This window comes from Ixodes scapularis, unplaced genomic scaffold (assembly GCF_016920785.2).
Source record: "Ixodes scapularis isolate PalLabHiFi unplaced genomic scaffold, ASM1692078v2 PGA_scaffold0__279_contigs__length_252992795, whole genome shotgun sequence".
Classification (NCBI taxonomy): Eukaryota; Metazoa; Arthropoda; class Arachnida; order Ixodida; family Ixodidae; genus Ixodes; species Ixodes scapularis.
Genome location: NW_024609835.1, coordinates 109932436 through 109946511, shown reverse-complemented (window position 1 = coordinate 109946511; position 14076 = coordinate 109932436). Strand labels below are relative to the sequence as shown.

At 42.5% G+C, this 14076-nt stretch overlaps 1 long non-coding RNA gene and 1 other non-coding gene across 2 annotated transcripts; one reads left to right on the top strand and one right to left on the bottom strand.

Moving 5' to 3' along the window:
- The first annotated feature begins 7830 nt into the window (after positions 1-7830).
- Positions 7831-7903, top strand: Trnaf-gaa. Its single transcript has one exon. It is a non-coding gene; the product is annotated as a tRNA-Phe (tRNA).
- Positions 7904-10270: 2367 nt separating this feature from the next.
- LOC121835359 lies at positions 10271-13978 on the bottom strand. Its single transcript, XR_006077560.1, has 2 exons — positions 13698-13978; positions 10271-11728 (listed from the first exon to the last, which is right to left on the bottom strand). It is a non-coding gene; the product is annotated as an uncharacterized LOC121835359 (long non-coding RNA).
- Positions 13979-14076: the final 98 nt, after the last annotated feature.

Below are 14076 nucleotides of genomic sequence, written 5' to 3'. Positions count from 1 at the left end.
CAGTAAAGTAATCCGTTACTTTTCAGCGAAAGTAATTTGTGACTGTAACCCATCACATTTGAGGCTCGGTAATTTGTAACTGTAATTCACAGGGTGTCGAACCGGAACCGAACCGAACCGAAAACCGGAACCGAACCGTTATTTTTAGCCGAACCGGAACTGAACCGAACCAAAATCTTTGCCGCCATCTTGGAACTGAACCGGAACTGAACCGAAAAAAAATATAACGGTAACCGGTTCAAAACGGTTCACGGAATTTTTTTTTGTTAGTATCACAAAACAAATATTCGAGAATAAGAAATTGGCAGCTGCATTTCTATATATATTGATCAAATCGTCATATTAAGAACTGCTACCTGTGAGAAATTATGGGTTCTCGTAGCGCTTTTGTTTTGGAAGTAGGATTAATCATGTGTCACGTGGTCACTTGACGTGCCTAGTGTCATGTACAATGATTGGAACGCGTCTCCGACTGGTGTGTTTACCGCGCCAAGAAAAGTGGTCCCTCATTGTCCGCTTGATGACATCATAGAAGTGTAGTGCAGTCGCCGGTCGCGATCTTGGCGGTGTCCCAGCAGCGGTGGTTGATGTGGCAGACGCCTGTTCTGCTGCAGGTCGCTCTCCAGTGCGGCAGTTCACGGTAGCTTCGGCAGCCAGAAGTTGGGACGCCATGACGACCACGACACTCGCGTTCGCTTGTGCTTTTCGCCAGCATTCCTTCGACGAGCCGCCAGAATCGCGTCATTCGACAGCAGAATACTCAAGCTTTTATGACGTCATTTGGTAACACTTTGGGACTGCTGTTAAGAGAGATGGAACTCTAAACACACCAGTCAAAAGCGCGCTCAAGGCACCCTAGTGTCAAGACATGCTGTCAAGTGATGTCACGTCACTTGGCCCAGTGACTTCATGTGACTCACTTTGTCAAATTGATTTAAATTTAGAACGTCACGAGATTTATTGGCGTTGTTGACATCGTGACGTCACATGACATCACGACTTCGCACCGCAAGTCATGTTGCACCCTAGCGTACTCGCTTGTCATGAGCCGGAGTCGAGTGCTCGGGTTTATGACAGACAGCATCACCAAACTCTCGCGTAATGGGTCGTGGTCAATTAAAGATGAGAATAGTAGAACCTTAACAATGTCTGGAGCTCACCCCTTACTCTTATTAGCGTCCGTTCACGCGACCGCTTGTTCGAATTGCGAGGTGAGGGGGGGGGGGGGGGGGTATCGTTTCTTTCCTTGATTTTTTCTGCGTCTCATCGGTATTACTATTTATTCAAGTTATCAAAGTCAGGGATTAGCTCTTTTTGGTATTTACTGAAAGTACAAAAATTGTTGCACGACCTATTTTACGCCTATACATCATTGAGACACCCAAACATGTTTTCGTTGTTCCTCAACTGCCTCAGATAGTTGTCCCCGTGAAGCATTTACGAAATTTATTATTAATTAATCTTATGTTATATAGAATTACAACTGTGTACGAGAGGGATATCGGAAAAGAAAGATTCTAGTGGCCTAGGAGGGACATTTTCCCCCAAGCTTCGACCATCTCCGTAGTTTGTTAACTTTTGGGTGCAAAATAAAAGCGATGGAAAATTATCCTAATAAGCCGAATTAACACCCACAAACGGAGTAGGGAGTCCCTCAGTAAGAAAAAGTAGTCTCTAAAGGAGCAACAAAAAAAGTAAGAAAAAAAAAAGATGGGGCCGGGGGGATTCCACGTCAAAATGTCCAACGAGACGAAATGTCCAACGGGTCAGAATGTCCAATATTGGACATTTCGTCTCGGTGGACATTTCGTCTCGTTGGACATTTTGACCTGCTTGGACATTTCGTCTCGTTGGACATTTTGACTCTTTGGACATTTCGACCCGATTGGATATTTCGTCTCGTTGGACATTTTAACTCTTTGGACATTTTGACCCAATTGGACATTTCGAATCGGTGGACGTTTTTACCCGATAGACATTTTGACCTCTTTGTATCGTTGGCCCAGACTCTGGCACTGCATAATGCTGAGACGGACGTCTTTAGAATTCCGAATACTTACAGGCGCCCCGGGTTTTCGCTAAAGCGGTAGTAGGGTGATGACTTGAAGAAATCTGACAAACTTTTTTTGGGAAGAACAAAATATTTCTAATCGAAAAAAAAAAAAAAAAAAACTAATTTACGTTGCGGACGCTGGTAGTCCGCTAAAATGTAACCCTAGCGGTTGGAAGAAAATGTCAAATTTCAGATTTGTGCTCTGGTTAAAAGGTGGGGGAGGAGGGTGAATTTTTTTTTTAATTAACAAATGGGGCACGTTCCCGGTGACGGACGCTGTTCATCTTCATGTATTCCCGGCTATGTTGACCACCATTTAAGCACTGAAAATTTCTAAGCATTGCCTAAAATGAATCAGACTACGCTATGTTCCGAAAAATTGGCTTAAGTTGCTCCAGCTTATTTTTTCGATGCTTAAAACAGGGTTTCCTTCCTTAACCTGCAAATTAGGAGACACCTAAGGCAATATAATTAAACGTGATGAATAACGGCAGCAAATGCAATAATATATTTTGTAATTAGGATACGGTGATGGATTAGGTGATTGAAGCAAAGTTAAAATAGCGCTAACTAAAACTTTGGATTAGGTAGTTGGTTCATGACTAAAAGGAATGAAAAACGCAAAAAGACACCAACGGAAAAAAAAAAGGTTGTGTTTTATGTCTTCTTTTTCGTCTGTATCTTTTTGCCTCTACAATGTTATCTTATATTGCGCCAATTTTAATGTATAAAAACCAAGGAGGGTGCTTCGTGCCCAGGTCCACGAGGTTCACATACGGACGTTTGCAGCAGAAGCGTTTAAAGCGAGACTCAAGAGGAAATTACTCATTGCACGTGCATTCGTCATTACGTTATTTAAGTCGTCCACCCCGAATCTTTCCCCCGGATAGGGCGAGCACATGAATACGCAGTGTGTACGAAGAAACCCAGCATGTTTCAGATTCGGCATCGCAAGCTTTGTTCGCTGCCATCCTAGCTTCCTTCCCTCGATAAAGGGGACAGATGACTGCACCCTTGTTATAATTAAAGTCACTGATAGTGGCATTAGTCAGAAGGCCTTGGACAGGGGTCGGCGCATTCTGTGCCTCCCGCAGTTTTTCGCGCGTTTCTATTCCATATCTGATTCGAGCATACTTGATATAAGCAACATTGAACAGGGTTGCAAGAACTTTCATAATAAGCATTCTTAACGCAAGCCATACAGCGTGTATACAGCATGGAACGGATAAAAAATGACACGTGGACATTTCGTCTCGGACATTTCGACTCGATGGACATTTTGACCTGATTGGACATTTCGTCTCGATGGACATTTCGTCTCGATGGACATTCTGACCCGATTGGACATTTCGTCTCGATGGACATTTTGACACGGGTGTCACGTGGCCTATTGGACATTTTGACTCGATGGATATTTCGTCTCGTTGGACATTTTGACCAGAAGCCGGCCGGGGGGGGGGGGGGGGGGGGGGGTACTTTTAAGAGCGTACTGTGTTGTAACGGTTTCTCTGCTCCGCATTTTCGGCATAGACAAGAAAGCGTGGCCCCGGAAAAAAGCATCTTTGCAAAAGATACTCTAACCAAAAAGCGCGATTTCGTGCTGCCAGGTTCTCGCGCCGTTCATCACGACGCTGCTCCAAGCAAGAATAATTTGTGTCTCTCAAATACATGGCTTGCACTCAAAGTAAACCTTCTGCAGCGTGCATTTTGCATTACCTGTTTTTATTTTCTGACTAAGAGCAATCGCAATAGAGCCTTCCGGAAAATCCCATACGATTCCGCTGCAGTGAGAATTGTGGGGCTGTTCCGATATACGCTCGTGCCGGCTCGAACGATTCGTATATTTTAGTAGCGACGCGGTTCATTCTCTTATAATTAGGAGCTTAGAACGCCCAAAAAATATTGCGAACACAAAAAGAGCTCATCGCATTCTCCGTTTTGCTTTCCTTCTGCCTTCTCTGTGTTATTAAACCACAGAACATTAAACCAACGTCAACTTCGTCCCTACCTCCTGATTAATCTCACGTGCCGTACATCGGAACGTCACAATGCGTCAAGCACACAATGGGGGCGCCACATATTTCCGGAAAGGTCTATTAATACCACCAGCATAGTGCGATGACGTCACATGCAAACCATGTTAAACAGTTCAGTTTCCTTATGAAATGCGATGTTCGCAAAACTAGCAAAAGCAGATAATCGAATTGTATATTTGTGCAGTATAGGTAGCAGTCTCGCGATGATATATAGCAGGCAAACAAAATGTTAGAGCGCATGACTGAAAGCACAAAGTTGTTAAGTGAGTGCCAAAAACAAGTGCACGTCAAGGCCGAATGTAACATTAACCTCCCGAGGCGGTATTTCCCGAAGTTTCAAGTTTATGCAAACTGATGGCCAAATGTAATTTAAGTTAGTGATATAAGAATCTTCGTCTGTCCTTTGGGCTATTTATGTGTAATGGGTATATCATTACGTCTCTACAATTGTTTTTGCGTTAATGCGTCGTGCATCATATTCTTTTTAAGATTACCATTTATTTTCGTTCTCTTTCTTCCCATTTCGCGTATTTCACTTCAGAACTATTATATTAGCACAAAGTCCTATTATGCATATCCGGCGATCCGATGTTTCACACTTCCAAACGGCGAAATAAAAAAAAAAATGTTGCCCCAGCCCTCAACCACTGGTGTATTCGAGTATTGTCCTTCCGTGTCGGTCTCAAGCAGTTATGTGACATGGTAAAAGAGTACCGCATAAAAGACGGGACAGAGAAGTAAAACACAGGACCACCGCTAACTTGCAACTAAAAGGTTTATTTCGTCTTCTATGCGCTGCTCTTTGATTACGTCTGTCAACAACTAACGAGCCCGTCAATCCATTATGTTCGGTTATCTGAACTTAATACAGTCACATTTATTGATGATAATAAAACTATATTTAATTACTGACTGAAGGTTTCACAACATAAATGAAAGGTCGATCACCTTGAAGATATATATCATTAGTAAATTCACCCGCAAATTATCTGAAAGATGCTCCGCAAATCTCTTTTGCATTTTTATCCTCGATAGACCCGAAGCGATTTGCAATAGCGTTACTGTGTTCCTCACACCATATCTAACTTGCCAAACACATAGAAATCTTTTATTGCCTCCTTTATGTCATGAACAGCAATTTTATGCGTCTTTGGGCAAGACAAAAACAAAGTCAACAGGGAAGCGTGACGGAACTATAACGATTACGCACGCAGAACGTCAGGGCTGTCATGTCGAGTAGAGTATAAAATACTATTTTGTTCAAGGAACCACCATGAGTTTTCTCTCCAGCTTATGTTTGCTCGAACTAACATTTTCAAGTTGTCATTTTTTCCACGCACTATATCTAATTTGAACACACTGCCCTATAATGTTTTTATCTCCCTGACTTCAATAAAGCACTAAATCATACAAGCTTGGAAACAGCGCAAAAAAAAAAAACACACACACAAAAAACAAGGGACAAGAACGAGAAGTGACCGAACACAACGCTGACTGGCAACTGACGTTTATATTTATATTTTCTGTCACATTTTTTAATTCGAGCGTTGATTGCATATTATCACAGTCTTTGCTATTCTCCTTACTGCTAGTTATGTAAAATGACGATTGAAATTTTCAAATGTGCCTTTCATATATATATATATATATATAAACAAATATGTGCAGATGAATGAACCGTACTTAATCCAATGAATCAAAGAATTGAAGTTTTCAGGAACCCGCCGAAAGCCAAAAATTGGCTTTCGGCGGATTCCTGAAAACTTTTATTCTTTGATTCATTGGATTAAGTACGGTTCATTCATCTGCACATATTTGTTTATATCCTTCTCGGAGACCACATACGATGGTGTGAAGTGCCCGTGTTGTATATATATATATATATATATATATATATATATATATATATATATATGCGTCTTTTAGATCGGTACGTTCATCGTTTATTCCGACAGTCATTGCTATTCTTTTTACTGTTCGTTATGTAAAACGATATTTGAAATATTGAAATCTGTCCTTTTTTATTAATTACATCTTTTGGAAATGTACCCCACACCTGCAAGGTCCTAATCAAGGCCTGCAGTATGTAATAAATAAATAAAATATCAATTAGCAAGTGCGATTCTTATTTTCAAATGGAATTCACCTGGCATCTACTCAAGAACAAACCTCAAAACCCCGGCTATGCCACTTTATACTGCATAAGAAAAATGTTCACTTGAGTACGCGCTATTTTAGGCCAGATTCGACCTGAGTGCGAAGCTGCGTATAAATGACAGTGCACCATTTCGGATCCCTTTTATCGGCATGATTCTTCGCCTGCATCACGACGCTGAGTGTAAAAGGTGTTAGTTAGGAAAACGAGTGTTGTGATTGTCACCGTTTTTATAAAAGGTATGTCACTGATTCAGAGTGACTACAAATGCATGCGTTCGTCATAAATATTTCAACTGCTTTTAGCTCAGTCGCGTCGTCATCATATACAGGGTGCGGCCAATGAACTAACACATTTGGCACGCCTTGCGAAATTCGAATTCAAAACGGACATACTTGAAATTGGGCATACAAACCTAATCTCGCGAAAAGTGTTGATTTTTTTTTTTTTTAGGGCTAAGGTTATAGTAAAGTATTATAAATAGAGCAAAAATGGCGATCGTGCATTTCCTATGCCATGTACCGGATGTTCATCGTCTTCGCACTGGTTTGTGAGATTGCTCGCAAGTAGACATTGTTTATATATTTCGTTAAAAGTATTAATTATCGCGATTATCTTGCTCATCGCCAGCTTCTGCTATTGAGTTTCGGCGTTGTTGCGTTCAGCAAGCGACCTGGGAGTGACCTCAGAAACAAGTGTGCAGACGACAAACAGGCTGGTATAGAACACAGGAAATGCACGGTCTCCGATTCTGCTTTATTTTTAATACTTCACGACCTTAAAATTGAGCTCTAAAGAAACAAATTGGAGATACAACTTCTTAAAAACTACGTCCGCGCGCCCAATTTCAGATATGTCCGCTTGGAATTCAAATGTTGCAAGGCGTGCAAAATATGTTGCTCCTTACGGCCGCTCCCGGTATATTGTAAAACGTATTTTGTAAAGTATATTTTATGATATTTACGGCGACGAGATACCCATTCCATGATTTTAGGCACTGCAATTAATTCCCTAGTTCAAGAACACATTAACGATTCAGCTTTTAATCCTGCGATGCAAAGCTGTACCAATCACGGGTATTTTAGGCGGCCTACTGTACTTCGTGACTACCTTTCGATCAAGGTAAAATATATGTAACTGAGGTAAACAGATGAATGCTCAGTCGTATAAACACGACATTTCTTTATGTTAATCTAGATTCTATTTTACTGTTGTGTTAAAATAAATAACGCAATTTCTTATTTTTGGTACCTGAAAATAAAAGTAGATTGTACGAACGATAAACCACTATACAGTTACTCGTTTCACGGCGGAAATAGTGCATATTGCAAAAAACCGCGGAAAACAAATTTTCAATTTAGCGGTTCAAACCGGTTTGAACCGGTTCGAACCGGTTTGAACCGTTATTTTTTACTCCCCGGAGCTGAACCGGAACTGAACCGAAAGCCGTGAACCCGAACCCGAACCGAACCGATAAAAATTTCGGTTCGACACTCTGGTAATTCATAACATTTTCCTAATAACGGGCACAAGTCTGGTTGCAACAGGCTATAAAGAAATTACATCATGTCCCCCACCTCAACGTGGCCGAAATAGCTCAGTTGGGAGAGCGTTAGACTGAAGATCTAAAGGTCCCTGGTTCGATCCCGGGTTTCGGCAAGGAATTGCTTTTGTCCGCGCGTGATGTTGCATTGCTGAAGAAATTACGTTCCTTTCTGTAGTGGCCGAAATAAGCTCAGTTGTGGAATTTTCTCTTCTTAATCACATGCTCTTAGTTCCGGCACTGCAAATTAAACACAATACTGGCGCTTTTCTTTTTTTTTTTTTCATTTTAGCGGAATGCAAGGGCTAGGGGTAAATGGCGTAGCACATAGTTGTTACAGAACTCACACCTTTGTGAAATGCAGTAATGTAACCACTTTTGTTTAGCAATCTTTGCATATTCGATTAACGAGAACTCCGTAACATTGTGTAAAACTCTTTATTTCCGCAACTCACAAATCGGCCGTAATAAACACCATCACGATCGCTACCGTTCGCGCATTTCGGTTTTCGTGCGTCCCTTAAAAATCGTAACATTAAAAAAAAAAAAAAAAAAGTGTTTTGGAGGAAGGAAAAAAAAAAAAAAGAAAACTGCTTTTTTTTTTTTTTTTTTTTTTTTCATTAGGAGATGGTTTACAATTGTAACCGAAGAAGCGATGATACTCCTTGAGCATATCGAGCACGACATGATCCGCCGCGTCAGCCGCTTCTCCGAGCACGCCGGTGTGAAGCGGTGAAGCTTGACGCGAGCGCCGCGGCGCAAATGCCACTGCTGGTCATTCTGGAAGTTGACGCAGCCAGTGGGCCAACGTTCTTAGGTTCTAACGAGTGTGACGGATATTCTGCGAGATATATTTTTTGTTTCCCAGAGTGTGTTATCTAGCGCCTGTTTCCGGTTCTCGCTGCAGTGACGGAGCCAACGTTACTAGATTACCTCAGTTGTGGAACCTCCTGCGAATGGGGGTACACGTAACACATCCCTCTCTCACTTCAATCCGCCACCCGTCGTTTGAAGCGCCATCTATATTTTCGTTCCTTGTATAGGCACCCGTAAGGAGCCAGAGTTGCGCGTCCGTTTTCCACGTGCCGACGCGCCGCTATTCGCCGAAATCGGATCAAGTGAGGAGCAAAATCCAAGTACCGTGCAGGAAAGCCACCGATACGGCCGCTTCGCCGCCGTTGCAAGAGCCCCGGCGTACGTTCCCCTGCTTTCGCCTCCTCCTTTCCTGTTTTTTTTTTTTTTTTTTCAGGAAAAAGAAGAAAAAGCGGGCCGCGAACGTACGAGTCAGGTAAGGAGCAGAATCCTGTGCCGTGCAGGAAAGCCGGCGCTACAAAGAGGAACGCGCTAGGACCTTGAACGCCATCTAGACGTTCTGCTTCAAGGCGTATGGCAGGTTGTGGTGAGTGAGAGGAGTACTGTTCGTGCAAGCAGCCTCTATGAGCAGTGCCGTAACTGAGCTAATCTAATTAATAACGTTGGACGGAGCCGAAACACGAGTGAGAACCGAACGCTGACGTAGCGCTCGTCTCATCACCAACTGGACGCGAGTGCCAGCCGCGCGTATCGGCTCCAGTAGATGAGAGTTACTCCCGCCGGTCATATCACGTGATCAAGCATTGACACGCCAGCGACGCATTCTGCTCCTAGCCAGACTTGCACGGCATTCATTCCAAGCAATCAAATTGCTTGCATTCAACCATTTTTTAGTAATTTTGTAATAATTTTTATTAAATTTATTGGGAAGCAATCCCAAGAGTAACCTGATTACTTTTGAAAGTACTAAAATTACTTGCAACCGTTACTTTTTTTTTTCTCCTTTCGAATGCCATCATTGTGTCTACAAGTTTATTACCAAGGAATCCTCGAACAAAGTCTCCGACTGTAGGATGGTTTACCGATAATGCGGAGCTTCTAATTCAATCATGAACAGTATGCAAGGCGTTTTTACACCGGCAGAAAAATCTGTCATTTTGGAAACCAAAGAAATCAAAGTAATCGAATATGTAAAGGTTACTTTTTCAAATAACAGCCATTTACTTTTCTTCTTAAGTAATCGAGTAACTGAATTAAATGCTTTTTAACCGAGGGTAATTGTACTTGATTACTTTTTTTAGAGTAATGTTTGTAAGACTGTTCCTAGCACACACTAAGCGAGTGACCTCACCAGGTTTACAGCCTTCCTATCGAGTGCGCTGTCTCTCTTCCTTCTCTTTTTTTCACTTAGTACGCTTCTTAGAAAGGGACGTTCACGACGAAGCCACAGCAGACCTCAAACTTTCACCTTCACCGTTCAGGGAATGTCTTGCTCCCAGGGTGACGGTGATGGTGTTGCTGCATGCTGCAGTGACAGAAACGGCGGCGCTACAATCGCATCTAGCTCGACGCTGCATCACATTTCGCGTCACCACTATCTTCGCCACGACAGTGGGAGAAAGGGGCAATTTTTTTCTTTTTTTACATTTGTAAAAATTAAGGACACCATATATTCAAACAATTTTTATTATTCTCCGCGGGGTCTCGGTATAAAGATCTATATACGAGTAAATATGGTAATTTAAACTGTTTTTCATTTAATCAAAAATTCCTACCGGGTCCAGAAGTAGGTTTTCTAAGCTAAACTCATTGGCCACGTGTGGCATATTGTAACCTTTTAAAATAAACTGCATTTTCGATGCACCAACTATGTGTAATATGCAGAAGTGTTGTAAGTTGGGCGAGTTGTTATGATGACATGGTGAACAGAACAGCGCACAAAAAGACGAGGACAGAGAAAAGGAATATGCACAACACACAAGCGCTGGGTGTTGTGCATGTTCTTTTCTCTGTCCTCGTTTTTTTTGTGCGCCGTTCTGTTCACTATGTATAATATATACCAGCAGGTGCAACAGTATTGTGGCAATGAGAGTAGAGAAAGAATGGATGTACATCGTCAAACAGTGTTAAATGCACAAAGTGCAAAACTGTCAGTGCAAACAAACGGTCACCAATATTTTCCGTTTGTCTCTTAGAATCGACAGGCGGTCATCAAGAGTACTAGTGTGGTGGAAAATGCTCATTTTGAACATTTACCCCAGGGACAAAATTTGGTGCCCGCCAATACCCATTTAAAGTAAAATGAGGAAAAGCGCCGAAGTCGTGTTTATGCTAAATATCTTGCAGTGTACCTGTACTGGATGTAACGACTTTGTCTTTTAAAGTGACTGCAAGCAAAGTCCCGTGAAGGGCTCCCACACCAATCTTTCAAAATCTGTACGGTCATCACCAAGCTCAAATGCAGCGAGCAAGCGCAACATTCTGCCCCCCCCCCCCCCCGAGTATTAGCCAAGTGGCATCATGGCTGGTTGCTGCGCAATAAATGGTCTTTCGGTTTTGGTAAGGCTAATGTAGCCCTGTTGCCACTGGAGTAGCACTCGCGCGACAAACTGACACTCGTATGCTTCATTTCAAGCGAGGTGAAAGCCGTACAGTTGAACCGCATGCAACAACTACGGAACATAGGCGTTTTTTAGCAGAAAAAGTAAGAAAGTTGTTCTTGTAAAAAAAAAAAAAAAATAAAAACATTGCCACTTCCACGATTCTCGCAATGCTGCGCACCGACACTCCCCCCAATCTCGGGAACACAATCTCTCCAGTCTGTCGCACACTCTTGGCCAATTTTCTGCACGACGATGGATCGGCGGCTTCTAGGCACCTCGCCCTTGCCAAACGACCGCACATGGCACGAGGCATAACCTTGCCCCAATGGTTGAGGATGAGACGCGAGCGCTGCCAGGCTTCGGAAGCTCTGCGGGCGGGCAAGGGACGTGGGGCTGCCGCCAGGAACGGGCACGGGAAGGGTGCTAACAGGGGTGCTAGGCAGTTCACGGCCGTCACATGACGTTGATGCCTCCCATGATGTTGACCGGCCGGTCCTTGTAGCGCTTCGAGATCTCCTCTTGTATCTGTCGTGCGAAGAGCCACAGAACCGTTTTCAGGAATGTGTCACGCTTTGGGTGTCATTTTGTCGAGAGGAGAGAATTTGAATGGCCTCGTATGTGTAGGCTTCTTTAGAGTATTTGAAAAGAGTGAACACTCCCCAAAAGACATACATTATAACTGTTCAAAATAGATGCATTACAAGCCGATATTTGCAAATGGCAATCTTTTATTTAATAACCCGAATGTAAGTCAAAGTGTGAGGCCATTCAAATATAATTTCAAACTGAATCAACTATTTCCATAAAATTCGCTGCATTATGCAGGATCTCTGAGAACTGCCCTGAACAAGAGATGCAATTATGATATTTGGGCCGAACTTGCGCTTTGGTCATTTAAGGACATATTTCAATTGTATTTTGCATGTCGAGACGCTCAGCAATTTAATTTAATTTTTTAAATAGGGGTGAGAGCTAAAGTTGATTATGTATTTTTAGCCAATAAAGTGCAACAAATCACACAATTCTGCATTTGAACTGTAAACTGTAAACAAATTAAAAATTTGATGCAAGAAGTAAATAGTAAATCCCAGCTATAACACAATTATGAATTGCTTCACTTTTATCATTTACCTCTGCACTACAAAATAAATTTCAGTTATCAACATACAGCACATCTCAGCAAAAAATGTATCGTATGTGGCGTGTATGAAAACAGTACAAACCCACTCTAACAAACCATGATAGTGATGAAGATTTTTGTCTTTTGTAAAAAGATTATGCAGAATGAGTGATTATGGAGGATTATGACTGGAGTCTGTTCTGATCGGTGAGACTGATGACATGTAAGTAGATATTAGAAGAAAAGAACCGGTTTATTGAAACTTTTGCACCTTAAAGGGTGGTGATTTTTTCATTAAGCTGTCCCCCCCCCCCCCCCAGTAATTGTCGTCACTGCATACTTTGGATCATGCGAGGCTTGTGAGGCACCACGCGCAATGACGGCAGTTCGCAAGAAGGCTGCCAACACTAGTTCACAAAAAGGATGCCCTAGATAATGACTGCTGTCGAAGAGTTCACTATAACCGAATGATGAACTATTTACAAACACCCTGATATAGTCCATTATATATGCAAATGTATGTTGTAGAAGGGGTCTGTAATAAGCGAATTTGACTTAATGGCATAGAGAGGAAGAGCAACAAAATTTCACAAATTGGTATGCTGTAACTGAATGTCTGCTGAGAAAATATCTGGCTGTAACAATTTTCGGGGCTACACTGTAATAGAAGAAGTAATATCTTCTCAAGCGCACACTGGGCTTATCACAAGGAAAATTAAGCTTTGCTCATGCCCATCAAATAGCTTGGAGAAGCTGGCTCTCTCTATGCATGCTACCAATACTGTACTGCAGGAGAGCAAGAATCAGGAGCTGCCGGATCCCGCAAGGTTTTATCCGAGGGAAGAGTTGTTATTGTTACGGCAAAAATTATATTGCTTCGAACCTGCTCGTTATTTCTCCAAAGCTAGTGAACGTATGAAATATTTGTATGTTACTCTTGGACTTGCAAGCTCTCATTGTTTCAATGAGCAGTCGCAGATTTCAACATATGTTCTACATGGCAGTTGTGCTTCTGTTTGCACTGGATCTTTTTTGCATTCCACAAATGCACCACTTTCTTAAGATTATTCCTTCAAATGCCGAGTCGATCCAAGTTTAGAGCGATGCACCAAGCTGAGCAATTCTGCACCTAAAATCCTTGAGATAAATAGCCAAATAAATTACTAAGTCATTTTAAGATAACCGAAAAGAAAAATACAAAAAAAAAATAAAATGTTGACATAACATAAGCAATTATACTACATGCAAATTACGAGCGTTCCGGGGCTATCCAATAGATAGCACCAGCATGATCCTTCATCATAAGTGACGCACTCAGTGGTTGCAATCAAACACAATTGCATAGAGCAGCCTCGAGAAGGGACGGGCACAAACCTGCTTCTGAAGCTGCCTCGTCTTGAGCAGCACGAGATCCAGCTTTGGCTGGAGCTGGCGCTGCTCGTCCAGGGCCTCCTGACGCCGTGCCACCACGGCCTCCTGAGACTGCAGCATCTTGTCTGCCTGGTACAGCTTCTGCTGCAGCGTCTCCACCAGGCGGTCCACATACCTGCACCCAGACCAAGGGGGCTGCCGTTGGCACTGCTCTCAAACGAGTATCTCCTGCTCGCGGAACACGACCACGGGAGGCTTGCGTACAGGCCGCCCTTGCGAGGCGACCTAACTGTGGAAGGAATATTACTCTGTCGTGCTAAGATATTCCCGATGCTGAAGTCCCGAAATAAAAAGATGGCACCCGAATCGTGAAAATAAAATC